Below are 26,378 nucleotides of genomic sequence, written 5' to 3'. Positions count from 1 at the left end.
ATTTTACAAGTTAGGGATGGTTAACACTACATTTGCATGTCTTACGTCTGCATTATTTTACCTGTTGAAATGTTTCTTAATGGGGCCTTCAAAAAACCCCTGGAAGGCCTTATTTTTGTTTTTAAGCTTTACTTAAATTAGGTTGTAGATGCATGCATCATTAAAAGTGAAATTGTTAATGTCAGATGATATAATTAGAATGCTTTAAAATATGCTCCCTATTGCTCCAGCTACATAGTTAAGCTCTATTCCTGCACAGATGCTAATGAGAACAGCACAGGGATGCTCCTGCAGGCTTTCTCGGGTAACTGTACCGTGGAAAAGTCCTTTGTATTTGAGCAATAGAAAGCCTGAAACATTTATCACAAAAGCTATGCTAATTCTTACATAACAGAAATCAATATGAGAAAATCTATGTGGTTAGATAGGAAATCGCCATGCCTTTACATTGCTTATAACTTTGAGCAAGCACCAGTTAAGTTGTTTGGTTGTATTAGATTATATTTTATTTCATTATTTTATTTTATGGTTTCTTGCATCCAAAGACAGCAAAGTGTATCTAATTCTATCAATGGACAAAGGATGCTGTTTAATAACGAAAAAATATTTGGACAAATGAAAGGAAGTCAATGTTTGCTTTTGCCAACTATCAGAGGCAAGCAAAGCAACATTTCACCTAACTTCTGACCTGCCAAAAAACAAATTGGTTCAAATTTCTCCTCCTGGTTTCTGTGATTCATATTTTGGAGGATATATTAAGAATCAGTCACAACTTTTGAAGCCATAATTAAAACTCATCATCAGAAAATTAGCCATATGGTGCCTTGGACAACTGCCCCAACACTCCTCTAAAAACAAAGTTGTAAAATAAATTGTAAGGATCATCGGTATGTCTTATCTACTTTGAAGTCTCTGGCTCTAATTTTCATTAAAAAATAGCTTATTTCAATATGCACCCTAATTTTTAACTAATTACACCGAGTTTTTATATATGTACTCATTATAATATAATATAAATACATTACTCATTATAAATAAGAGAAGATATCTATATATAACATAAATATGTTGCATACATGTTACACTCCTAATATATATTATAAAACATAAATAAACATACCACATCTATAAATACATATGTCTATACCATGACTGTTTGAACAGACAAAACCACTGGAGGAAAAGCAGTTTGTTTTTAAGTTTCCCAGTAGTACTTTCCATTTTCTAGTGTGCTCATGGCCGGACTCGGGGAAAGCGGAAGGAAGCTGGACAGCTAATAGACCATGTCCCAGAGATCCCACAAATGAACGATCAGTTTTCAAAAGATTCTAAAGTATCCAGGTGTCTAATAGATTTCCCCATGACTTATCTATTAGAATTCGCAATGCCAAAAATGACATTCACAGCCATGACTGTGCAACCTGGGAGATACAACAGGGCCCAGATCCTCATTAAAAGCCGCTCTCTAGGGGGTCCTAGAAAGAATCTCAGTCCTTGGTATTGCCAAAAGATTGAGAGAAAACCACTAACCTTCAAGAAAAATGTGCTTTCAGCCAAAACATGCATGTAATTTTTCTCTAATGAGGTACCTTCAGAGTATTCTAGAAGAGAATCATGTGGATTACAAATGTTGCCTTAAAACACAGGGCCCCCAGTGGAGGAGCTAGAGAAAGTACCCAAGAGCTGAAGGGGTCTGCAACCCTATAGGTGGAACAACAATATGAACTAACCAGTATCCCGGAGCTCATGTCTCTAGCTGCACATGTAGCAGAAGATGGCCTAGTCGGCCATCATTGGGAAGAGAGGCCCCTTGGTCTTACAAACTTTATATGCCCCAGTACAGGGGAACGAACACCAGGGCCAAGAAGTGGGAGTGAGTGGGTAGGGGAGCAGGGTGGGGGGAGGGTAGAGGGGACTTTTGGGATAACATTTGAAATGTAAATGAAGAAAATATCTAATAAAAAAATGTGGGAAAAAAATGTTGCCTTAAACCCAGAAATCACTAAAAATGAAAATAAAAAGGAACAAGATAAGCTTCTCAGACAACAGAACTCAAAAAGAGAAGGCCAGCAAGTTCCAAGCTATCTACGCAGGTTCTTTAGTAAAGCCACGATGAAAGAAAGCCATCAAGACAGCTGAGAACTTCAGGGGAGTACAGAGCCCACCCGGGCGGAAGTACAGAGCCCACCCGGGCGGTGGGGAAATGGAACAGGGGTGGGTTATGGTTACAATTGATTGTTCACCTTATAACACAAACAGAAGAAATAAAACGTCCAGTAAACCGGAAGCAAAGGCCAATCCTACAAGTGTCAAAGGAAGTCCAAACAAAGAAGAAACCAGAGTGGAAATGAGCAAGGCCCTTGATCCAGCTTAAAGCACAATTCTGAAACTGCAGTGAGTATTTTCGCCTGACCTGAAGTGCTGAGAAGGCATTAGGGTCTAGGTGATGTCACTGAATTCCTAATTAACCAGTTAGCACTGTGACTCCGAAAAGTCCCTAGCTCTTAGGCACCCCTTGATCCATGCTTTCCTTCCTTTAAATCAGTGTATTAAAAGTCTACGCTGTACAGCACAGTTCAGGAAGACTATAAAACAGATTTCTTCCTGTGGTTAGACATGGTCATCAGTCGCTGGTCTTTGCCTGTACTAATGTTCCTTCGGTGTAGTGGCTAACGTTCTCTGCATCAGCCTTCTAAAAAGCAGAGAGAAGGAAGGGACACTTTGGTGCACTTTATCCAGGGCTTCAGTCTGCAAACAGCTGCTAAAGGGCTGTGACTAACAGTGGAGCATCGCCTCCACAGAGTCCTCCCTTGGTCTCTTACACAGATCTGTTGCTTGGAATTATCTGACCCCTGAAGCAGTGGAAGGCATTTTGGTCAAGGCATTGATGAGAAAGCTTGACAGTAAAATTATGAGGGCAGGAGAGAGGGGGTCCAAATAAGGAGGGAGCAGGGGAGACAAAATGAGGAGAGAAGAAGAAAGCCCAAAAAAAGAAGGGGTGGTCCTGAAAACAAAATGCTAGCATACATGTGAGAAAAAAGAATGAGCAAACGGGGCCTTCACTTGGGTTATAGCAAAATTCCATGCTAAAAACAATAATCCTGCATTTAATATTAAGTCAAAAAAACACATTACAAATATTTTCTACCTGCTGTGCATCTGGCTACCATTTAAAGCAAGTAAAACAGGTGATAAAGAATAGCAAACCTTTAGCTGTTTTTCTAAATGCAGAAAATGGTCTGTCTTATTGTAATGCTATTTTCTTAGTCATATCTCAGAGTTTTAATAATGCGTATTTTACATACATATTGACATTTTACATATATGCATACTAGAAAATGCATACTTTCTAGTATTCTCTGTATAGAGCTATAGTTCACCTATTCCACTCCAAAAACGCCATTAAGCTTTCTCATTAACAGTATGTCAAAAGATTACAGACTTCAGTGGCTTGCAATTCTATCACAAGAAGTTCTTTCTATAAAAGCTAGATTTCCCTTTTTGAAACAAGGTTTCCTTCAGAAACCAGGTGACATGAAAGTCACACCAAACTGAAACCAAAATAGGAAAGGAAAAGATTCATACCGCCACCATTATCATTGAACAAGCAGATTCAGGTAAGTCCACCACGACTGACCCCCATCTGATCTACAAGTGTGGTGTGATTGACAAACAAAACCTTCAAAACTTTGAGGAACAGGCTGCTGAGTAAGCCTTCAAGTATGCCTCCGTTTTAGACAAACATAGCTGAGAGTGATCATGATACCACTGTTAACACAGTGGAAACCTCAGACCAACAAATATTATGTTATTGATGCCAAAAGACAAGGAGAATTCATGATGATGATGATGATGACGGGCACATAACAGCTTCCTGTCCTGTCCTGGTTATTGGTGCTGTAGTTGTAAATTTGAAGCTGAGCAAGAATGAGCAGACTCGTGATCATACCCATCTGGCTTACACACTGGGAGTAAAACAAAATAGATTCCACTAAGCCATGCTGCAGCTGGAAGAAGGAGGAGGAAACGGAGGGAGCTAGCACCCAGATTTAATTAAATGGACTACACCCCTGACACAATAGCACTTGTGCCAACTTCTGGTTAGAATGCTGACAGAAGGCTGAGGCCAAGTGCTCATGTGCTGGCTTAGGGATGGAAAGCCGCTGATAAATATGGCCGTGCTAGCAGAATCACACTGCCCTCAGCTTTGTCTTATCACCAAACTCATCCGTCCCATAAGTCTTTGTGTCTGTTCCTCCAATATACCTATAGAATTGTTGCTATAGGTGCGATCCCTGTGGGCGATTAGAAGCTTGTGGCCTCAAATTTAGCATGGTAGTTAGCCTTGTTCCAGTCAGTGCCACAGCTGAAGTAATAAAGTCTGCTCAAAGGCACAGTGAGGCTTTGAGTGAAGATCTTCCTGGGACAGCTCAACCTTCAGTGTAAAGAAAGTTTGTATCAAAGACAGCAGATATGGTAACATTGCAGGTGATAAGAGAAGTGCTCAACAATGGAAGAGGTTGGCTTCACTGCTCTGCCACTATCCAGACTTGCACTGGCTGTGTCCCTGTATAGTTTGTCAAAAAAAAACTCACCAAGCTTGTCTGCTCAGCTGAAAGAAAAGATTACTCACTGTTCTGGAAAGAAGCTGGAAGATGGCCTCCAAGTCTTGAAACCTAGTGATGCAGCCATTGTTGATTAGGTTTCCAGGCAAGCCTGCATGTGCTGAGGAGACCCTGGCCCTCCTCAGGGTCATTTTACTCTTTGTGACATGAGGCTGAGAGTTGCTGCGGATGTCATCATAGGCCTGGACAAGAAGGCTGCTGGAGCCGACAAGGTTACCAAGTCTGCCCAGAGGGCTCACAAGGCCCAATGAATGTTGTCTTGAATGTTGTCAGTGTCAGTTCATTCATCAGTGGAAGGCAGTCTCAGGACTCTATGTCTCAACGTCCTTTTAAGCTCAATCATAAAAGACTGGCTAATGATGAAATTTAGAAAGATATATAAGGTTGTGTTTAATTATAATATTATACTAAAATAACCTAGAAGCATTACAGGTCTGGCTGCCATGCCACATGTATGTCAGAAAGTGGCACAGAGGAGAGAGGCTGTGTCTATGCTCAGTGTTCTGACCTGTTGCCTTCTGAATAATTAATAGCCTAACAACCCCTAAAAAACAGCAAGCCTGAGCTGGACCACCAGTCCAGAGCCATGCCCTGTGCCAGTCCAGCTGGTACGAAGTCAAGCAGTCCTCTGACAGGGGAGTGAGAATTATAGGAAAGACGGAAAAGAAGACTCAGAGACAAAGGGTAGACATTGGGAGGACTGTCCAACAGCCTCAAGTTTAATTCTCTCGGGTTTATATACTTTACAGTATCATGGAAAACCAAGTCACAAACCAGCAGAGACAGTGGTTGATGTACATTCGATATCTGTACCCATCCGAAGGCATCCCTGTTCCTCCCTGTTCCTTCCTTCAAGATGAACAGAACATTCAGCCCCTTGCCTTGAGTATCACCTCTTACCATTCCATGGATCTGCAGGCCAGGATATCTGCCAGTAGACCCTGGCCTGACTTGACTCTGCCTGATAGGCAGGCTGTCACTGAAGCAGGCAAAATGGCTCCCAACAATACCTGGACAGGCCAGACAGGAGTCAGCCCAAGATACCATTCAGGCAGGTAAGGAACTAGCCCAAGACAACCACCAGACATATGCTATGGGGCCCAGATAGGGAGCTAGCCTGAGATGACCACAAAGCCTGGGGAGGCAGACTATGCCCGAGATAGTCCATGCCAGGTTCTGTAATGCATGAGCAGGGCATAGCACTAAGAGACCCTGTGTGCCACAATGAAAACCAAGTGGTAAAGAAATGGAAGTGAAAAAGAAAGAGAAGGCTGTGGGCACCATGAAGAGAGGCAGAACTGGAGACTCAAGGGTTGTGAGGAACAGCCTAATGTGAGCAGGCAGTGATAGCACCTGGAACCGTAGTGAGGTCTTAGCCTGTGCTGTCACCAGTGGCCAGTGGCCACTTATGGTTCCATGGTCCTGCAGCATCAGGGGTCTGTTACCACCAAAGTCCAGGCAGATGTCCATCAGCTTGATGTCTGAGGGCTATGCACAACTGGCTGCATTCCTCCCCTGAAGCTTGCCCAGAAACTTGTCTGCTGTGTGCCCTCCTCCCCTCCCTCACTCCTCACCACCTACAGCAGGCAGGATAGCTGGCCCTGGGGTCATGAGAGTAAGAGAACTGGCCATGCCCCTCACTGGCTGTAACACTTGGGAGAGTGGACTCAGCACCTCTCCTGGGCAGCAGGGTGGAGCTGGTCCTAGCGTGCTGGTGGGCTGGTTCCAAAGGTGGAAGAGCAGGAGACCTTGGAGGGTGAACAGCTCAGATAGTTCTCAAGCCCAGACCCAGGGATTTGAACTGGCTCACCTCAACACCTTCCCCAACAATAAACTGCTGAAACATATGAAGGGCCAGTCCTGCAGATCCAAAACTACAGGATCTCCACGACAGAAGTGTGGACAAAAGGATACCCTGTGGGACACACAGTGACACACTGCAGCCTCCACAATGAGATTTTTTTTTTCTGTTGTGGGGAAAGGTTGAAAGGGTTGAGAGCTGATGTCCAGGGGAGGGGAGATGAATAGGATTAGGGTACATGATGTGAAACTCACAAAGAACCAATAAAAAGTTTTTTTTAATGTTACAATAAATAGTATACAATGCAGAGTTATGTTGACTTTTTAAAATCATGTGATGCCAAAGACACAGCTATATGACTTTATCATAATGGGTTAAGTCTATTAGTGCATTGCTGTCTCCGTTCATGAATGTGAGATCATTCTTGGAAATATAAAATGAAGCTTCTATTTTTATCTATCACTGACCAGTGCTGGTAAGCAAAAGATAGAGTATGCAAATGTACTTAATGTTTTTAAATGGCATAGACTTCAGAAAGGAAAAAACAAAAGAAGCGGGGACGCTTGTTTATTTTTGTGTTTAGATCTGAGAAAGGGTGAATGGTCATCTGGAGGGAAACATGGCTGGTTTGACAAACAATGTCTAATGTTAGTAAATGGAGAAGAACTTAGCATGGCCTCTTCAGATTCTCCTGCATCCCTGTGTCGTCAGGACAGAGGACATTCATTTCTTCTGCTTTTGTGGCCAATGACATGCTCCAGGGAGGAAGTGCAGGGGGAGAAAGTGAGCGTCCCTTCTGTAGCTGTCCTCAGCTGTCTGTGACTCCCAGGAGGCTTGCTAGGACAGCTATGGTGAGAAAGGCTCTGCAACCTCACTCTGATTGAAAGTCAGTAGACTGAGAAGGACTTAAAAGACCTGAGGGTTTCTTCTCCACTTTCCTCCACATATCACCATGGAGACTGATACCTACTCTGTCTGGGAGCAAGTATGGCCCTGGAGGAATGACTAACTCACAGTGGTTGGAAAATGTTGACATTTTCTTTATACAAAGGGGGAAAGAAAGAAACCTTGGCAAAGACAAAAGCACTTTACTTTGCAAAGAGCTTCACAGGATACGAAACATTTCATTTCCATTATTTTATTTGGTTCTTCAAACAACCCTATGAGGTAAGTAGCAGCTGTTATTTCTATTCTACCTCAGGAAATTGAGGCTCAGAGATGTTAAGTGGTTTGCCTGAAGTCCTTGAATTGTTAAGTAACACAGTCATGATGTGCAGCCTTTTGTAAGTTCCACCAAAAGCCTCTTCTCTTCCCCATTCAGAAAGAAAAAGAAACATCTGAGTCCGGAGAGAAAGAGCAGTGGGCAGCCTCCCGAAAGCCATCATCCTGGGACAGAGAATGGAAACTCCATGCAATGCTAACATACTAAAAGTGTCTGAGAGATATAGTTCTCCCTCTTCCTTCTCTTCCTCCCCATCTTTCCTCTCCCTAAAATATCACTAAACCTTTCATTTCAAAGAGCTGCAGAGAGACAGGAGTGTTTTCTTAACTTCCAGCCCCTTCCTCGAAAACTGTGACATCTGCAGCTAACGTATCAGTGAGTTAAGACACCAAGAGGAAGCTGAAACTTTATTATGACAGACAAACCAGGAAATCTGTTTCTGTGCATTGCTAAACAAACAACTCAAGGGGTAAGCGAGCAGATCGCAGCTGCTGCTCGATGTGCGGCCACAGGCCAGCTCTCTCTCCTCATAGCTTCCTGGTATACGTCTTTAACTGTAAGTCGTGTTATGAACTGGTGTGATGTTAATCAGTTTTGACTGCACCTTACTCTAAAGGTTTACTCAGTGCAGTCCTTAGAGGCACATTACCACTCGGCTCCAGTCCAGGGAGGAGGTCTGGTCTTCATCAGGGTGAGAAAGACAGGCGTGCTTTGTCTCACTGTTCAGAGGCAGAAAAGGACCTAAGACCCCGATGGCAACATGGACTTCGCCTTGTCAAACTGCAGCTACATTGTAAACAGAGCAGTGTGTAATTCAATTCTCTGGTAATGAATTAGCAGAGATATGTCAAAAGACTGGAGTTACAGTCTCCAAAACCTGCTACATTCTCTATAGTGATTTAGTACAAATAAAAGCCCCAGGCCATGAAGAATATTTGGCAAAATCCAGCACAAATACTGTCCAATGTATATATCTTTCTTCCTGTGGATTTCATAGATGTCTCCAGAATCTCTGCAGATATTAATATATATTTATTTAATATGTAATACCTAGTACAAATCATTAATTTATTATACAATGAATAAAACCATAATATCTATACTCATAGTCTAAGAAGCTGATGACCTTGTGGATAAAGTGTTTCCTATGCATAATAACTTCAGATAAAGTTTCCATCACCTACCTAAAAAGACAGGCATACAAGCATATGCCTTCCACCCCAGCACTGAGAAAGCAGAGACAAGCAGATGGAAGAGCTTTTCTGACTACAACTTACCCAAAATTGTGAGCTCTGGATTTAGGAAGAGACACTGCCTCAAAAACAGAGATGTGGAGCTGAGCGCCATCTTCCAAAATGAACCTGGTGGGGGTCCCAAGGTCCGCAGAAGACTCTCCATGCAGCAGGGCCCCTAGCAAACCCAAGGCCTCGGGATCACTGGTGAGTGGAAAGCAACATCAGTTACAAAGAATCCCCTAGGGTCTTGGGCCAGCAGGAACAGACAAAGGAACCCAGCCCTAGAGGCTGGGATTCGATCCAGCCAGGGCCAGCTGAGGGACATCTTCCACTCAAACACACACAGGGTCCCAAGGTCCACAGAGGACTCTCCACGCAGCACACCCAGGGCCTCGGGATCACTGGACTCAGGAAGTGAATCAGAGATCCAGACTTCTGGGGACCTTCGCTAAAAGAGGACAGCTTGCCTGAAGAGAGATCACTGGGACTCGGGTGAGAGTTGGACTCCCAGGAGAGCTGACAGAGTCTAACAGAATCACAGGGGGAACAGCTCCAGCCAGAGACAGCTTGAACATCTAATACCACAGATTACCAGATGGTGAAAGGCAAGCATAAGAATATTACTAACAGAAACCAAGACCACTGGGCATCATCAGAACCTAATATGCCCACCACAGCAAGTCCATGATAACCCAACACACCCGAAAAGCAAGACTCATATTAAAAATCATATCTCATGATGGTGGTAGAGGACTTTAAGAAGGGCATTAATAACTCACTTAAAGAAATACAGGATCTTCGGCTCCAGACAACCGGCCACCTTCCTGGTGAGAGCACAGGGGTCCGCCCGGCCCGAGAGGTTTCTGCCTCAGGCCTCGGTGGGAGCCTCCTTGGCTCCGGGACTCCGCGGAGGGCAGGCTGCACGGGTGAGGGTGTGGAATACAGAGGCTAGCAGTTTCTGGGACAGGCGAGAGCCAGAGAGCTTCTGAGGCGGCGCCATCTTCGGCTCCAGACAACCGACCACCTTCCTGGCCAAAGCAACACAGCTTCTGGGAAAGATCCTGTTTTGGGTCTTCATCTTCAGCCAGGAGGAGGTCCAAACACCAGATAACTGTGCACCTTCCCTGAAAGAGGAGAGCTTGCCTGCAGAGACTGCTCTGACCACTGAAACTCAGAGGAGAGAGCTAGTCTCCCACGTCTGCTGATAGAGGGTAACAAAATCAACAGAGGAACAATCTCTAAACAAAGACAACTATAACAACTAACTCCAGAGATTGCCAGATGGCGAAAGGTAAACGTAAGAATCCTACTAACAGAAACCAGGACCACTCACCATCATCAGAACCCAGAATGCCCACTTTGCCCAGTCCAGGGCACCCTTACACACCTGAAAAGGTAGACCTGGATTTAAAAGCATATCTCATGATGATGGTAGAGGACATAAAGAAGGAATTTAATAACTCACTTAAAGAAATACAGGAGAACACTGCTAAAGAGTTACAAGTCCTTAAAGAAAAACAGGAAAACACAACCAAACAGGAAGAAGTCCTTATAGAAAAACAGGAAAACACATCCAAACAGGTGATGGAAATGAACAAAACCATACTAGACCTAAAAAGGGAAGTAGACACAATAAAGAAAACCCAAAGTGAGGCAACGCTGGAGATAGAAACCCTAGGAAAGAAATCTGGAACCATAGACGCCAGCATCAGCAACAGAATACAAGAGATGGAAGAGAGAATCTCAGGTGCAGAAGAATCCATAGAGAACATCGACACAAGTACAAAATGCAAAAGGATTCTAACTCAAAACATGCAGGAAATCCAGGACACAATGAGAACACCAAACCTACGGATAATAGGAGTGGATGAGAATGAAGATTTTCAACTCAAAGGACCAGCAAATATCTTCAACAAAATTATTGAAGAAAACTTCCCAAATCTAAAGAAAGATATGCCCATGAACATAGAAGAAGCCTACAGAACTCCAAATAGACTGGACCAGAAAAGAAATTCCTCCCGACACATAATAATCAGAACATCAAATGCACTAAATAAAGATAGAATACTAAAAGCAGTAAGGGAAAAAGGTCAAGTAACATATAAAGGCAAGCCTATCAGAATTACACCAGATTTTTCACCAGAGACTATGAAAGCCAGAAGAGCCTGGACAGATGTTATACAGACACTAAGAGAACACAAATTCCAGCCCAAGCTACAATAACCAGCCAAACTCTCAATTACCATAGATGGAGAAACCAAAGTATTCCACAACAAAACTAAATTCACCCATTATCTCTCCACGAATCCAGCCCTTCAAAGGATAATAACAGAAAAAAAACCAATACAAGGACGGGAACCACGCCCTAGAAAAAACAAGAAGATAATCCCTCAACAAAACAAAAAGAAGACAGCCACAAGAACAGAATGCCAACTTTAACAACAAAAATAACAGGAAGCAACAATTACTTTTCCTTAATATCTCTTAATATCAATGGTCTCAACTCCCCAATAAAAAGACATAGACTAACAAACTGGCTACACAAACAACACCCAACATTTTGCTGCTTACAGGAAACTCATCTCAGAGAAAAAGATAGACACTACCTCAGAATGAAAGGCTAGAAAACAATTTTCCAAGCAAATGGTATGAAGAAACAAGCTGGAGTAGCCATCCTAATATCTAATAAGATTGACTTCCAACCCAAAGTCATCAAAAAAGACAAGGAGGGGCACTTCATACTCATCAAAGGAAAATCCTCCAAGAGGAACTCTCAATTCTGAATATCTATGCTCCAAATACAAGGGCAGCCACATTCATTAAAGAAACTTTAGTAAAGCTCAAAACACACATTGCACCTCACATAATAATAGTGGGAAACTTCGACACACCACTTTCACCAATGGACAGATCATGGAAACAGAAACTAAACAGGGACACACTGAAACTAACAGAAGTTATGAAACAAATGGACTTAACAGATATCTACAGAACATTTTATCCTAAAACAAAAGGATATACCTTCCTCTCAGCACCTCATGGTACCTTCTCTAAAATTGACCACATAATTGGTCACAAAACAAGCCTCAACATGTACAAAAATATTGAAATTGTCCCATGCATCCTATCAGATCACCATGGACTAAGACTGATCTTCAATAACAAAATAAATAATAGAAAGCCAACATTGACGTGGAAACTGAACAACACTCTTCTCAATGATACCTTGGTCAAGGAAGGAATAAAGAAAGAAATTAAGGACTTTTTGGAGTTTAATGAAAATGAAGCAACAACATACCCAAACTTATGGGACACAATGAAAGCATTCCTAAGAGGAAAACTCATAGCTCTGAGTGCCTCCAAAAAGAAACTAGAGAGAGCACACACTCGCAGCTTGACAACACACCTAAAAGGTCTAGAAGAAAAGGAAGCAAATTCACCCAAGAGGAGTAGAAGGCAGGAAATAATCAAACTCAGGGGTGAAATCAACCAAGTGGAAACAAGAAGAACTATTCAAAGAATTAACCAAACGAGGAGTTGGTTCTTTGAGAAAATCAACAAGATAGATAAACCCTTAGCTAGACTCACTAGAGGGCACAGAGTCAAAATCCTAATTAACAAAATCAGAAATGAAAAGGGAGACATAACAACAGATCCTGAAGAAATCCAAAACACCATCAGATCCTTCTACAAAAGGCTATACTCAACAAAACTGGAAAACCTGGACGAAATGGACAAATTTCTGGACAGATACCAGGTACCAAAGTTGAATCAGGATCAAGTTGACCATCTAAACAGTCCCATATCACCTAAAGAAATAGAAGCAGTTATTAATAGTCTCCCAGCCAAAAAAAGCCCAGGACCAGATGGGTTTAGTGCAGAGTTCTATCAGACCTTCAAAGAAGACCTAATTCCAGTTCTTCACAAACTATTCCGCAAAATAGAAAAAGAAGGTACTCTACCCAACTCATTCTATGAAGCCACAATTACTCTGATACCTAAAGCACAAAAAGACCCAACAAAGATAGAGAACTTCAGACCAATTTCCCTTATGAATATCGATGCAAAAATCCTCAATAAAGTTCTTGCTAACCGAATCCAAGAACACATCAAAACAATCATCCATCCTGACCAAGTAGGTTTCATCCCAGGGATGCAGGGATGGTTTAATATACGGAAATCCATCAATGTAAACAAACTCAAAGACAAAAACCGCATTATCATCTCGTTAGATGCTGAGAAAGCATTTGACAAAATCCAACACCCATTCATGATAAAAGTCTTGGAAAGATCAGGAATTCAAGGCCCATACCTAAACATGATAAAAGCAATCTACAGCAAACCAGTAGCCAACATCAAAGTAAATGGTGAGAAGCTGGAAGCAATCCTACTAAAATCAGGGACTAGACAAGGCTGTCCTCTCTCGCCCTACCTATTCAACATTGTACTTGAAGTCCTAGCCAGAGCAATTAGACAACAAAAGGAGATCAAGGGGATACAAATTGGAAAGGAAGAAGTCAAAATATCACTTTTTGCAGATGATATGATAGTATATATAAGTGACCATAAAAATTCCACCAGAGAACTCCTAAGCCTGATAAACAGCTTCAATGAAGTAGCTGGATATAAAATTAACTCAAACAAGTCAATGGCCTTTCTGTACACAAAGGATAAACATGCTGAGAAAGAAATTAGGGAAACAACACCCTTCTCAATAGTCACAAATAATGTAAAATACCTTGGTGTGACTCTAACTAAGGAAGTGAAAGATCTGTATGATAAGAACTTCAAGTCTCTAAAGAAAGAAATTAAAGAAGATCTCAGAAGATGGAAAGATCTCCCATGCTCATGGATTGGCAGGATCAACATTGTAAAAATGGCTATCTTGCCAAAAGCAATCTACAGATTCAATGCAATCCCCATCAAAATTCCAACTCAATTCTTCAACGAATTAGAAAGGGCAATCAGCAGATTCACCTGGAATAACAAAAAATCAAGGATAGCAAAAACTCTTCTCAAGGATAAAAGAACCTCTGGTGGAATCACCATGCCGGACCTAAAACTGTACTACAGAGCAATTGTGATCAAAACTGCATGGTACTGGTATAGTGACAGAGAAGTAGACCAATGGAACAGAATTGAAGACCCAGAGATGAACCCACACACCTATGGTCACTTGATCTTTGACAAGGGAGCTAAAACCATCCAGTGGAAAAAAGACAGCATTTTCAACAAATGGTGCTGGCACAACTGGCGGTTATCATGTAGAAGAATGCAAATTGATCCATTTCTATCTCCTTGTACTAAGGTCAAATCTAAGTGGATTAAGGAACTCCACATAAAACCAGAGACACTGAAACTTATAGAGGAGAAAGTAGGGAAAAGCCTCAAAGATATGGGTACAGGGGAAAAATTCCTGAATAGAACAGCAATGGCTTGTGCTGTAAGATCAAGACTCGATAAATGGGACCTCATAAAATTGCAAAGCTTCTGCAAAGCAAAAGACACCGTCAATAAGACAAAAAGGCCACCAACAGATTGGGAAAGGATCTTTATCTATCCCAAATCGGATAGGGGACTAATATCCAATATATATAAAGAACTCAAGAAGGTGGACTCCAGAAAATCAAATAACCCCATTAAAAAATGGGGCTCAGAGCTGAACAAAGAATTCTCACCTGAGGAATACCGGATGGTAGAGAAGCACCTGAAAAAACGTTCAACATCCTTAATCATCAGGGAAATGCAAATCAAAACAACACTGAGACTCCACTTCACTCCAGTCAGATTGGCTAAGATCAAAAACTCAGGTGACAGCAGATGCTGGCAAGGATGTGGAGAAAGGGGAAGACTCCTCCATTGTTGGTGGGATTGCAAGCTTGTACAACCACTCTGGAAATCAGTCTGGTGGTTCCTCAGAAAATTGGACATAGTACTACCGGAGGATCCTGCAATACCTCTCCTGGGCATATATCCAGAAGATGTCCCAACCGGTAAGAAGAACACATGCTCCACTATGTTCATAGCAGCCTTGTTTATAATAGCCAGATGCTGGAAAGAACCCAGATGCCCCTCAACAGAGGAATGGATACAGAAAATATGGTACATTTACACAATTGAATACTACTCAGCTATTAAAAAATGAATTTATGAAATTCCTAGGCAAATGGATGAACCTGGAGGGTATCATCCTGAGTGAAGTAACCCAATCACAAAGGAACTAGCACAATATGTACTCACTGATAAGTGGATATTAGCCCAGAAACTTAGGATACCCAAGATATAAGATACAACTTGCCAAACGCATGAAATTCAAGAAGAACGAAGACCAAAGTGTGGACACTTTACCCTTTCTTAGAAATGGGAACAAAACACCCATAGAAGGAGTTACAGAGACAAAATTTGGAGCTGTGATGAAAGTATGGACCATCTAGTGATTGCCATATGCAGGGATCCATCCCATAATCAGCTTCCAAATGGTGACACCATTGCATACACTAGCAAGATATCGCTGAAAGGACCCAGATATAGCTCTCTCTTGTGAGACTATGCCGGGGCCTAGCAAACACAGAAGTGGATGATCACAGTCAGCTATTGGATGGGTCACACGGTCCCTAATGGAGGAGATAGAGAAATTACCCAAGGAGCTAAAGGGAACTGCAACCCTATAGGTGGAACAACAATATGAACTAACCAGTACCCGGAAGCTCTTGTCTTTAGCTGCATATGTATCAAAAGATGGCCTAGTCGGCCATCACTGCAAAGAGAGGCCCATTGGACTTGCAAACTTTATATGCCCCAGTACAGGGGAACGCCAGGGCCAAAAAGGGGGAGTGGATGGTTAGGGGATTGGGGGGGGGTGGGTATGGGGAACCTTTGGGATAGCATTGAAAATGTAAACGAGGAAAATACCTAATTAAAAAAAAAGAATAATAAAAAAAAAAGAAAGAAATACAGGAGAACACTGCGAAACATGTGGAAGCCCTTAAAGAATTACAGGAAAACACTGCTAAACAGGTAGAAGACCTTAATGAGGAAACACAAAAATTCCTTAAAGAATTACAGGAAAACACAACCAAACAGGCAATGGAATTGAACAGAGCCATCCAAGATCTAAAAATGGAAATAGAAACAATAAACAAAACCCAAAGGGAGACAACTCTGGAGATAGAAATCCTAGGAAAGAAATCAGGAACCATAGATGCGAGCATCAGCAACAGAATACAAGAGATGGAAGAGGAGAATCTCAGGTGCAGAAGATGCCAAAGAAAACATGGGCACAACAATCAAAGAAAATGCAAAATCCAAAAGGATCCTAATTCAAAACATCCAGGAAATTCAGGACACAATGAATAGACCAAACCTAATGATAATAGGTATAGATGAGAATAAAGATTTTCAACTTAAAGGGCCAGTAAATGTCTTCAACAAAATTATAGAAGAAAACTTCCCTAACATAAAGAAAGAGATGCACATAAACATACAAGAAGCCTACAGGACTCCAAATAGACTGGACCAGAAAAGAAATTCCCCCCCGACGCATAATAATCAGAACAACAAATGCACTAAATAAAGACAGAATATTAAAAGCAGTAAGGGAAAAAGGTCAAGTAACATATAAAGGCAGACCTAATAGAATTAGACCAGACTTCTCACCAGAGAATATGAAAGCCAGAAGATCCTTGACAGATCTTATACAGACCCTAAGAGAAAACAAATGCCAGCCCAGGCTACTATACCCAGCCAAACTGTCAATTATCACAGATGGAGAAACCAAGGTATTCCATGGCAAAACCAAATTCACACAATATCGGTATTCCTCAGGTGAGAATTCGTTGTTCAGTTCTGAGTAGTAGTTCAGAGCAATTGTGATAAAACTGCATGGTACTGGTACAGCGACAGACAGGTAGATCAATGGAAGAGAACTGAAGACCCAGAAATGAACCCATACACCTATGGTCACTTGATCTTTGCCAAAAGAGCTAAAACCATCCAGTAGAAAAAAGATAACATTTTCTACAAATGGTGCTGGCACAACTGGCAGTTAGCATATAGAAGAATCCAGCCCTTCAAGGGATAATAAAGGGAAAACACTAACAAAAGGAGGGAAATTATGCCCTAGAAAAAGCAAGAAAATAATCCTTCAACGAACCTAAAAGAAGACAGCCCCAAGAACAGAATCACAACTCTGACAACAAAAGTAACAGGAATCAATAATTACTTTTCCTTAATATCTCTTAATATCAATGGACTCAATCCCCCAATAAAAAGACATAGACTAACAGACTGGCTATGTAAACAGGACCTAAAATTTTGCTGCATACAGGAAACCCACCTCAGGGACAAAGACAGACACTAACTCAGAGTGAAAGGCTGGAAAACAATTTTCCAAGCAAATGGTCCAAAGAAACAAGCTATTCTAATATCGAATAAAATCGACTTCTAACCCAAAGTTATCAAAAAAGACAAGGAGGGGCACTTCATACTCATCAAAGATAAAATCCTCCAAGAGGAACTCTCAATTCTGAATATCTATGCTCCAAATACAAGGGCAGCCACATTCATTAAAGAAACTTTAGTAAAGCTCAAAGCACACATTGCACCTCACATTAATAGTGGGAGACTTCAACACCCCACTCTCACCAATGGACAGATCCTGGAAACAGAATCTAAACAGAAAACATTGACACTATCAGAAGTTATGAAACAAATGGACTTAACAGATATCTACAGAACATTTTATCCTAAAACAAAAGGATATACCTTCCTCCCAGCACCTCATGGTACCTTCTCCAAAACTGACCATATAATTGGTCACAAAACAGGCCTCAACAGATACAAAAATATTGAAATTATCCCATGCATCCTATCAGATCACCACGGACTAAGGCTGCTCTTCAATAACAACATAAATAATAGAAAGCCAACATTCATGTGGAAACTGAACAACACACTACTCAATGATACCTTGGTCAAGGAAGGAATAAAGAAAGAAATTAAAAACTTTTTAGAGTTTAATGAAAATGAAGCCACAACATACGCAAACTTAAGGAACACAATGAAAGCACTGGTAAGAGGAAAATTCATAGCCCTGAGTGCCTCCAAAAAAACCCAAAAACTAGAGAGAGCACACACTAGCAGTCTGACAACACACTTAGAAGCTCTAGAATGAAAGGAAGCAAATTCACCCAGGAGGAGTAGACGGCAGGAAATAATGAAACTCAGGGCTAATATCAACCAAGTGGAAACAAAAAGAACTATCCAAAGAATCAACCAAATCAGGAGATGGTTCTTTGAAAAACATCAACAAGATAGATAAACTCTTTGCCAGACTAACTAGAGGGCACAAGGATGGTATCTTAATTAACAAAATCAGAAATGAAAGGGGAGACATAACAACAGAATCTGAAAAAATTCAAAACATCATCAGATCATACTACAAAAAGCTGTACTCAACAAAACTGGAAAACTTGGATGAAATGGTCAATTTTTTAGACAGATACCAGGTACCAAAGTTAAATCAGGATCAGATTAATGATCTAAACAGTCCCATATCCCTTAAAGAAATAGAACCAGTCATTAATAGTCTCCCAACCAAAAAATCCCAGGGTTTAGTGCAGAGTTCTATCAGACTTTTAAAGAAGACCTAATACCAATTCTCCTCAAAATATTCCACAAAATAGAAACAGAAAGTACTCTACTCAATTTATTCTATGAAGCCACAATTACTCTGATACCTAAACCACAGAAAGACCCAACAAAGAAAGAGAACATTAGACCAATTTCCTTTATAAATATTGAAGCAAAATTACTCAATAAAATCCTCACAAACCGAATCCAAGAACACATCATAACAATTGTCCATCATGACCAAGTAGGGTTCAGCCCAGGGATGCAGGGATGGTTTAATATACGGAAATCCATCAAAGTAATCCACATTATAAACAAACTCAAAGACAAAAACCATATGATCATCTCCTTAGATGCTGAGAAAGCATTTAACAAAATCCAACATCCCTTCATGATATAAGACTTGGAAAGCTCAGGAATTCAAGGCCCATACCTAAATATAATAAAAGCAATATACGGCAAACCAGTAGCCAACATCAAACTAAATGGAGAGAAACTTGAAGCAATCCCACTAAAATCAGGGACTAGACAAGGCTACCCACTTTCTCCCTACCTATTCAATATAGTACTAGACGTCCTAGCCAGAGCAATTAGACAACATAAGGAGATCAATGGGATACAAATTGGAAAAGAAGAAGTCAAAATATCACTGTTTGCAGATGATATGATAGTATATATAAGTGACCCCAAAAATTCCACCAGAGAACTCCTAATCCTGATAAACAGCTTCAACGAAGTAGCTGGATATAAAATTAACTCAAATAAATCAGTGGCCTTTCTCTACACAAAGGCTGAGAAAAAAATTAGGGAAACAACACCCTTCACAATAGTCACAAATAATATAAAATACCTTGGTGTGACTATAATTAAGGAAGTGAAAGATCTGTATGATAAGAACTTCAAGTCTCTGAAGAAAGAAATCAAAGATCTCAGAAGATGGAAAGATCTCCCATGCTCATGGATTGGCAGGATTAATATAGTAAAAATGGTTATCCTATCAAAAGCAATCTACAGATTCAAATGCACTCCCCATCAAAATTCCAACTCAATTCTTCACAGAGTTAGAAAAGGCAATTTGCAAATTCATCTGAAATAAAAAAAAAAAAAACTAGGATAGCAAAAACTCTTCTCAACAATAAAAGAACCTCTGGTGGAATCACCATGTCTGACCTCAAGCTGTAGTTCAGAGCAATTGTGATAAAAACTGCATGGTACTGGTACAGCGACAGACAGGTAGATCAATGGAAGAGAACTGAAGACCCAGAAATGAACCCATACACCTATGGTCACTTGATCTTTGCCAAAAGAGCTAAAACCATCCAGTAGAAAAAAGATAACATTTTCTACAAATGGTGCTGGCACAACTGGCAGTTAGCATATAGAAGAATGCAAATTGATCCATTCTTATCTCCTTGTTCAAAGCTCAAGTCTAAGTGGATCAAGGAACTCCACATAAAACCAGAGACTCTGAAACTTATAGAGGAGAAAGTAGGGAAAAGCCTTGAAGATATGGGCACAGGGGGAAAATTCCTGAACAGAACACCAATGGCTTGTGCTGTAAGATCAAGAATTGACAAATGGGACTTCATAAAATTGCAAAGCTTCTGTAAGGCAAAAGACACTGTCAATAAGACTAAAAGGCCACCAACAGATTGGGAAAGGATTTTCACCAAATCTAAATCTGATAGGGGACTAAATTTCCATATATACAAAGAACTCAAGAGGCTGGAATCCAGAAAATCAAAAAACCCCATTAAAAAATGGGGCAGAGGGCTAAACAAAGAATTCTCAACTGAGGAATACCGAATGGCTGAGAAGCACCTGAAAAAATGTTCAGCATCCTTAATCATCAGGGAAATACAAATCAAAACAACCCTGAAATTCTACCTCACACCAGTCAGAATGGCTAAGATCAAAAATTCAGGTGACAGCAGATGCTGGCAAGGATATGGAGAAAGAGAAACACTCCATTGCTGGTGGGGTTACAAGCTTGTACAACCACTCTGGAAATCAGTCTGGCGGTTCCTCAGAAAATTGGACATAGTACTACTGGAGGATCCAGCAATACCTCTCCTGGGCATATATCCAGAAGATGTTCCAACTGGCAATAAGAATTCATGCTCCACTATGTTCATAGCAGCCTTATTTATAATAGCCAGAAGCTGGAAAGAACCCAGATGTCACTCAAGAGAGGAATGGATACAGACAATGTGATACATTTACACAATGGAGTACTACTCAGCTATTAAAAAACAATTAATTTATGAAATTCTTAGGCAAATGGATGGATCTGGATGGTATCATCCTGAGTGAGCTAACCCAATCACAAAAGAACTCACATGATATGCACTCACTGATAAGTGGATATTAGCCCAGAGAGTTAGAATACCCAAGATACAATTTGCAAAATACATGAAACTCAAGAAGAAGGAAGAACAAAGTGTAGATACTTCGTCCCTCCTTAGAATGGAGAACAAAAACCCATGGAAGGAGTTACAGAGACAAAGTTTGGAACAGAGATGAAAGGATAGAGCATCCAGAGACTGGCCCACCCATGGATCCATCCTATAATCAGCCTCCAAACCCAGACACTATTGCATATGCCAGCAAGATTTTGCTGAAAGGACCCTGATATAGCTGTCTCATTTGAGGCTATGCCAGTGCCTGGCAAATACAGAAGTGGATGCTCACAGTCATCTATTGGATAGAACACAGGGCCCCTAGTGGAGGAGCTAGAGAAAGTACCCAAGAAGCTGAAGGGGTCTGCAACCCTATAGGTAGAACAACAATATGAACTAACCAGTACCCCCAGAGCTCGTGTCTCTAGCTGCATATGTAGCAGAAGATGGCCTAGTCAGCCATCATTGGGAAGAGAGGCCCCTGGGTCTTGCAAACTTTACATGCTCCAGTACAGGGGAATGCCAGGGCCAAGAAGTGGGAGTGGGTGGGTAGGGGAGCAGGGCTGGAGGAAGGTATAGGGGACTTTCAGGATAGCATTTGAAATGTAAATGAAGAAAATATCTAATAAAAATTTTGAAAAAAAAAAAAAAACCAGAGATGTGGTTGAGGAAGAAAAGACATCCTTAGATGAACCTCTGGTTACCACACACACCCACAAGGACAGAGGCAGCCACACATATGAATATACTATACATATTTTGCATATATATATTTGAATATATATATGCAAAATTTATCTTTTAAGCAATAGATAGTCATACCAGAAAACAGAATTCAATGTAATTACAAAGTAAATGAAGTATACAGAATAAATGGAATAAGGAAGTGCAATAATTTGAGAAAATTGGTGAAAAAATGATTTTACATAGGATGCCCATTATTTTATATATAGGACAGAATTTCAGAGGACTTAAGCTAAAGCTTGAAGGTTGAGAAGGAACTAATTCTGAGACACAGAAATAAGTACCCCAAATCAATGTCTGTGTGAAGGTGCTAAAGCTTAATGGCCCATGAGAAGACCAGAGTGGATGGATGCAGCGTAACAACAGAAGGGATGCTGAGATTGGAAAAAATGAATGTAGAATATCTCAGATCTCAGTCTGTAGTCTGCGAGAAGACCAGAGTGGACAGATGCAGTGTAACAAAGGGAGGAATGCTGAGACTGAAAAGATGAATTTAGAACATTCCAGATCCGAGTCTGTAGTCAAACTTGTTATGCTGTTTAAAAGGTAAGAGAAGAGAGGCTGAAGACTAGCCTAAAGAAAGAGAAATGGATCACAGATAATTTCTTAAGCCAAAGCAGCCTGAGGAAAGAGTCAATACCATGAGGTTATGGAGTGGACCCGGGGGAAGGGGGACTGCAATCCCAGATTTGGCTATGTTAACTCTGAAATACCTATGAAATACCAAAGAAGAGATATCAAAGATACAGCTAACTATACTGGTACACAGAAAGCTTTGCTAACAATATAAATTTAAGAATCACAGATATAGAGATTTTACATAAGGTTGTGGGAATAAGTGCTATCTCCAACATAAAAATATTTAGAGAAGCCAAGGAACCTATGACCTAATTCTAAAATAATTCTAGTTCCTAAGTCCAGTAGAAGAAAAACTTGGAAAAGAGAGATACAGAAGGCCACTGGGGTAGTTTTAATTGTCAATTGGACACAATTTTAAATAGTCTGGGAAGAGCCTCTCAATGAGAGATTATATAAATCAGGCTGGCCTGTGGACATGTCAGTAGGAGATTGTCGTGATTGTGCTAGCTAATGAGAAAAAGCCCCGCCCACTTTGGGCTGCACCATTCCCTAGCTTCAGATCCTGGTATATGAAAGAGTGAAAAAAGTGAACTGAGTAATGAGTGTGCTTGCATTCATTCTCTCTCTGCCCTTGACTGTGGATGTGACCTGCCGCTTCAAGTTCCTGCCACCATGAATTCCCTACACTGATGGACTACATAACCTGAAGCTGTGAGATAAAATAAGCCCTTTCTCTGTAAGGTGGACTTTTGTCAAGGTGTTTTTTATCACAGAAACAATGAAATGACAACCACTGAAATACAGGTGGACTCCTTTGGCCAATCTCAAAAGGTGTCTTTATCAATGTTTTTACTTTTCAGTCAGCATTGGTCAGCTACATGTAACATGAAACCCCAGATAGTGGTTGCTTAAACAAGGTGATGTTCTTGTAAATGAAGGCAAGTAGTAGCTGCTTCATAGTTGTTGTTCAGTTTCAACATTCTACCTATGTCAATATGCCACCTCCCTTTTCAAGGTCACCTCATAAAGTATGGTACTTGCTGGAGCTCCAGCTACCCTGCATATTTCATTAAAGCCACAGGAGTGAAGCAGAGGTGGGAGGACAGTGAGAATGCATTCTCTTCCTTCTAATGACTCTTCCCAGAAGTCCCATATGAGACTGCTACTTGTATTTCTTTGGCTAAAAACTAGATGACTAAGCCTTCGTTTTGCTTCTTAAATTTACACCACAGTGTGCTGAGCTTAAAGTGTTATCTTTCTAGAACTGATGTTGGAGCAGGATGAAAAGTGGTGTCTGCTCCAACCCTTATTCTAAATCATGGTAGAATATTCCTTCCTTTCAGAATATATGACACTTGAAAGACAAAATAGTTAGGTGTGTGGCTCTGGAACCAAACTGCATGGTTCATATTCAAGTTTTAAAATATGTGTGACTTTCTACCAGGGACTTCCAGTGGCCACACCAGACTGACACTCAGATCAGTGCTCCAATTAGCCATCATCAGAGAAGCTTCCTCCTGCAGGAGATAGGAACTAACAGGAGACCCACAAGTGGACAACATGTAGAGAAGGAGAGACCCTTGAACACTCAGTAGCATGTCTCCATCCAAACCCTCTCCTCAGAGCTCAGGGATCTACTGAGAAGAGGAGGTGGAAAGAGTATAAAAGCCAGGAGGGATGAATGACTCCAAGAAACAATGTCTTGCAGACACACCAGGACTGATGCAATATAAACTTGCAGAGATGATGTAGTACTCACAGGGCCTGCACAGTTTCAAGCAAGATGGAGTACCAGCACTGCAGAAGGCAATGAACATGGGCTCCTACCCCGAAAAAAAAAAAAAAAAAGCTATCTGCAATAGACAACTGCTTTCAAAGAAAAATTTTTTCTCCAGTGCCATTTCACTGTGCATAATAAGCATACTTCAGGGTAGGTAGGTTATTATACTTATATAATAACCCATGCCCAGCACTAGATGGCCAACACAGAGCAAACTCAGTTGTATTTTTGAAGTCTTTTTGTAGCATACTGTTTTGAGGAATTTTGCTTGACTGTTTGTTTTGTTGGTCTTTTGCTTATATACTTTTGTTTCTGTTTTTTATGAGAGAGGAAAGCATCTTGTTTTTGTTTTTTAAGAAAGAAATGTCATGAGGTTAGGTGAGTGAGAAGGTAGGGAGGATCAGGAGGTGTTGGGAGCATTGTGATCATAATATATTGTATAACAGAATTTTTTCAATTTAAAAAGTAAAGTAAAATATGTAGTTCATTTTCGCCTTCTAAAAATAAATTTACAACCATTATCTCATAGACTTGAAATAAAGATTAGATTTTGTTTTGGGTTAGAGTGATTTGTTAAACAAAAAAACATACTTAGCAGCTATTGCTCAGAATTATTTTCTTAGTTACTTTTCTACTATTGTATGAGATACCAAGACTAAGGTGACACATAAAACAATCTGAGGCTGGCAGATCCAGAGGCCTAGAGTCCATGACCATCAGTGGTGGGGAGCACAGCAGCAGGCTGGATCAGTAGCTCAGAGTTTACATATTGATCCACAAGCATCAGACAGACAGACAGACAGACTGACTGACTGACTGACTGACTGACTGACTGACTGACTGGAAATAGTGTGTGCTTTTGAAACCCTCAAAACCTATACCCAATTGCTCACCTCCTCCAACAGGGTCACATATCCTAATTCTTCCCAAAGAGTTCCAAAAACCAGTGGCCAAGCATTTAGATATATAACCCAATGGAGACCATTGCCATTCAAAACACCACAGTTATTCTTCCAATTTTAAAATAACATTTAAAATCACAGATTTCCACCACAGATATCAATCACCCACTTCCTGTCATGAAAACCACTCCTCTAACAAAATATCTGGCTTAAGATCTGAGTGTACAGAATAGATCCTTTCACAAACAACTAGCAACTAGACTTGTATCTGTACTCAGAGAGGAACCAAAATATTAGATCAACTGAAGACCTGTGTTTTGTATCTACTACTACTTGTGATGGTCTTAGTTTTCATTTCCACATACAGTAAATGTTCTCAGGCAATATCATCCTTCAGTGTTAATGGAACTAGTCTGGTTATGTGTTCATAAGTTCCTTACATGAAATACAAAGGCTAGTATTTACATTATTCTTAATCTCTGCTGGGTATTTTAATACTGTGACAACTAAATAAATCCCCCATTTTTAGATTATAAACTGAGGCAGGAAAAGTCAGTAAATTCTTTAAGTTCAATGGCTGTCAAGTAGTGAAGCTGGAATTACAAGTAGGTGCTCTGATCTGCCAAAGTCAACGTCCTACCTGCCTTAGCATTGTGTGGCCCTTAAAGTTGAGGGCTGTGGAATTAAAAATGATTGCCAAATACTTTAGAAAACTGGTCTGCAAAGTTTGGAGCTAAGACGAAATGATGGACCATCCAGAGTCTACCCAACCCGGCAATCCATCCCATAATCAGCCACCAAACCCAGACACTATTGCATATGCCAGCAAGATTTTGCTGAAAGGACCCTGATATAGCTGTCTCATTTGAGGCTATGCCAGTGCCTGGCAAATACAGAAGTGGATGCTCACAGTCATCTACAGGATGGAACACAGGGCCCCCAGTAGAGGAGCTAGAGAAAGTATCCAAGGAGATGAAGGGGTCTGCAACCCTATAGGTGGAACAACAATATGAACTAACCAGTACCCCCCAGAGCTCGTGTCTCTAGCTGCATATGTAGCAGAAGATGGCCTAGTCAGCCATCACTGGGAAGAGAGGCCCCTTGGTCTTGCAAACTTTATATGCCCCAGTACAGGGGAATGCCAGGGCCAAGAAATGGGAGTGGGTGGGTAGGGGAGCAGGGCTGGGGGAGGGTATAGGGAACTTTCAGGATAGCATTTGAAATGAAGTAAATGAAGAAAATATCTAATAAAATAAAATAAAAATAAATAAATAAAAGAAAGAAAGAAAACTGGTCTGACTGATTTATGCTGTAGTTTAGTTTTGTTTTTATTAATTCGTTTTAGTTAGCATACAAAGTAATGGGTCTCACTTTGGTTTTTTTATACATATCAGTATTTTTAGTGTTTGGTTCTACCCTACTTTCCTCTTCTCGTCCTTCTTCCTTACCCTCTTACAACCA

At 40.8% G+C, this 26,378-nt stretch overlaps 1 non-coding gene and 1 pseudogene across 1 annotated transcript; both read left to right on the top strand.

The window, feature by feature from the left end:
• On the top strand, positions 3,563-4,873 carry Gm2452 (predicted gene 2452; annotated as a pseudogene).
• Positions 5,037-5,167, top strand: Gm26273. The gene has a single exon (XR_003949292.1). It is a non-coding gene; the product is annotated as a small nucleolar RNA SNORA17 (small nucleolar RNA).
• The last annotated feature ends 21,211 nt before the right edge of the window (positions 5,168-26,378 follow it).

Source organism: Mus musculus, chromosome 1 (assembly GCF_000001635.26).
Source record: "Mus musculus strain C57BL/6J chromosome 1, GRCm38.p6 C57BL/6J".
NCBI lineage: Eukaryota > Metazoa > Chordata > Mammalia > Rodentia > Muridae > Mus > Mus musculus.
Note: the sequence above shows the minus strand (reverse complement) of the source record. Positions and strands in the feature narration are given on the sequence as shown.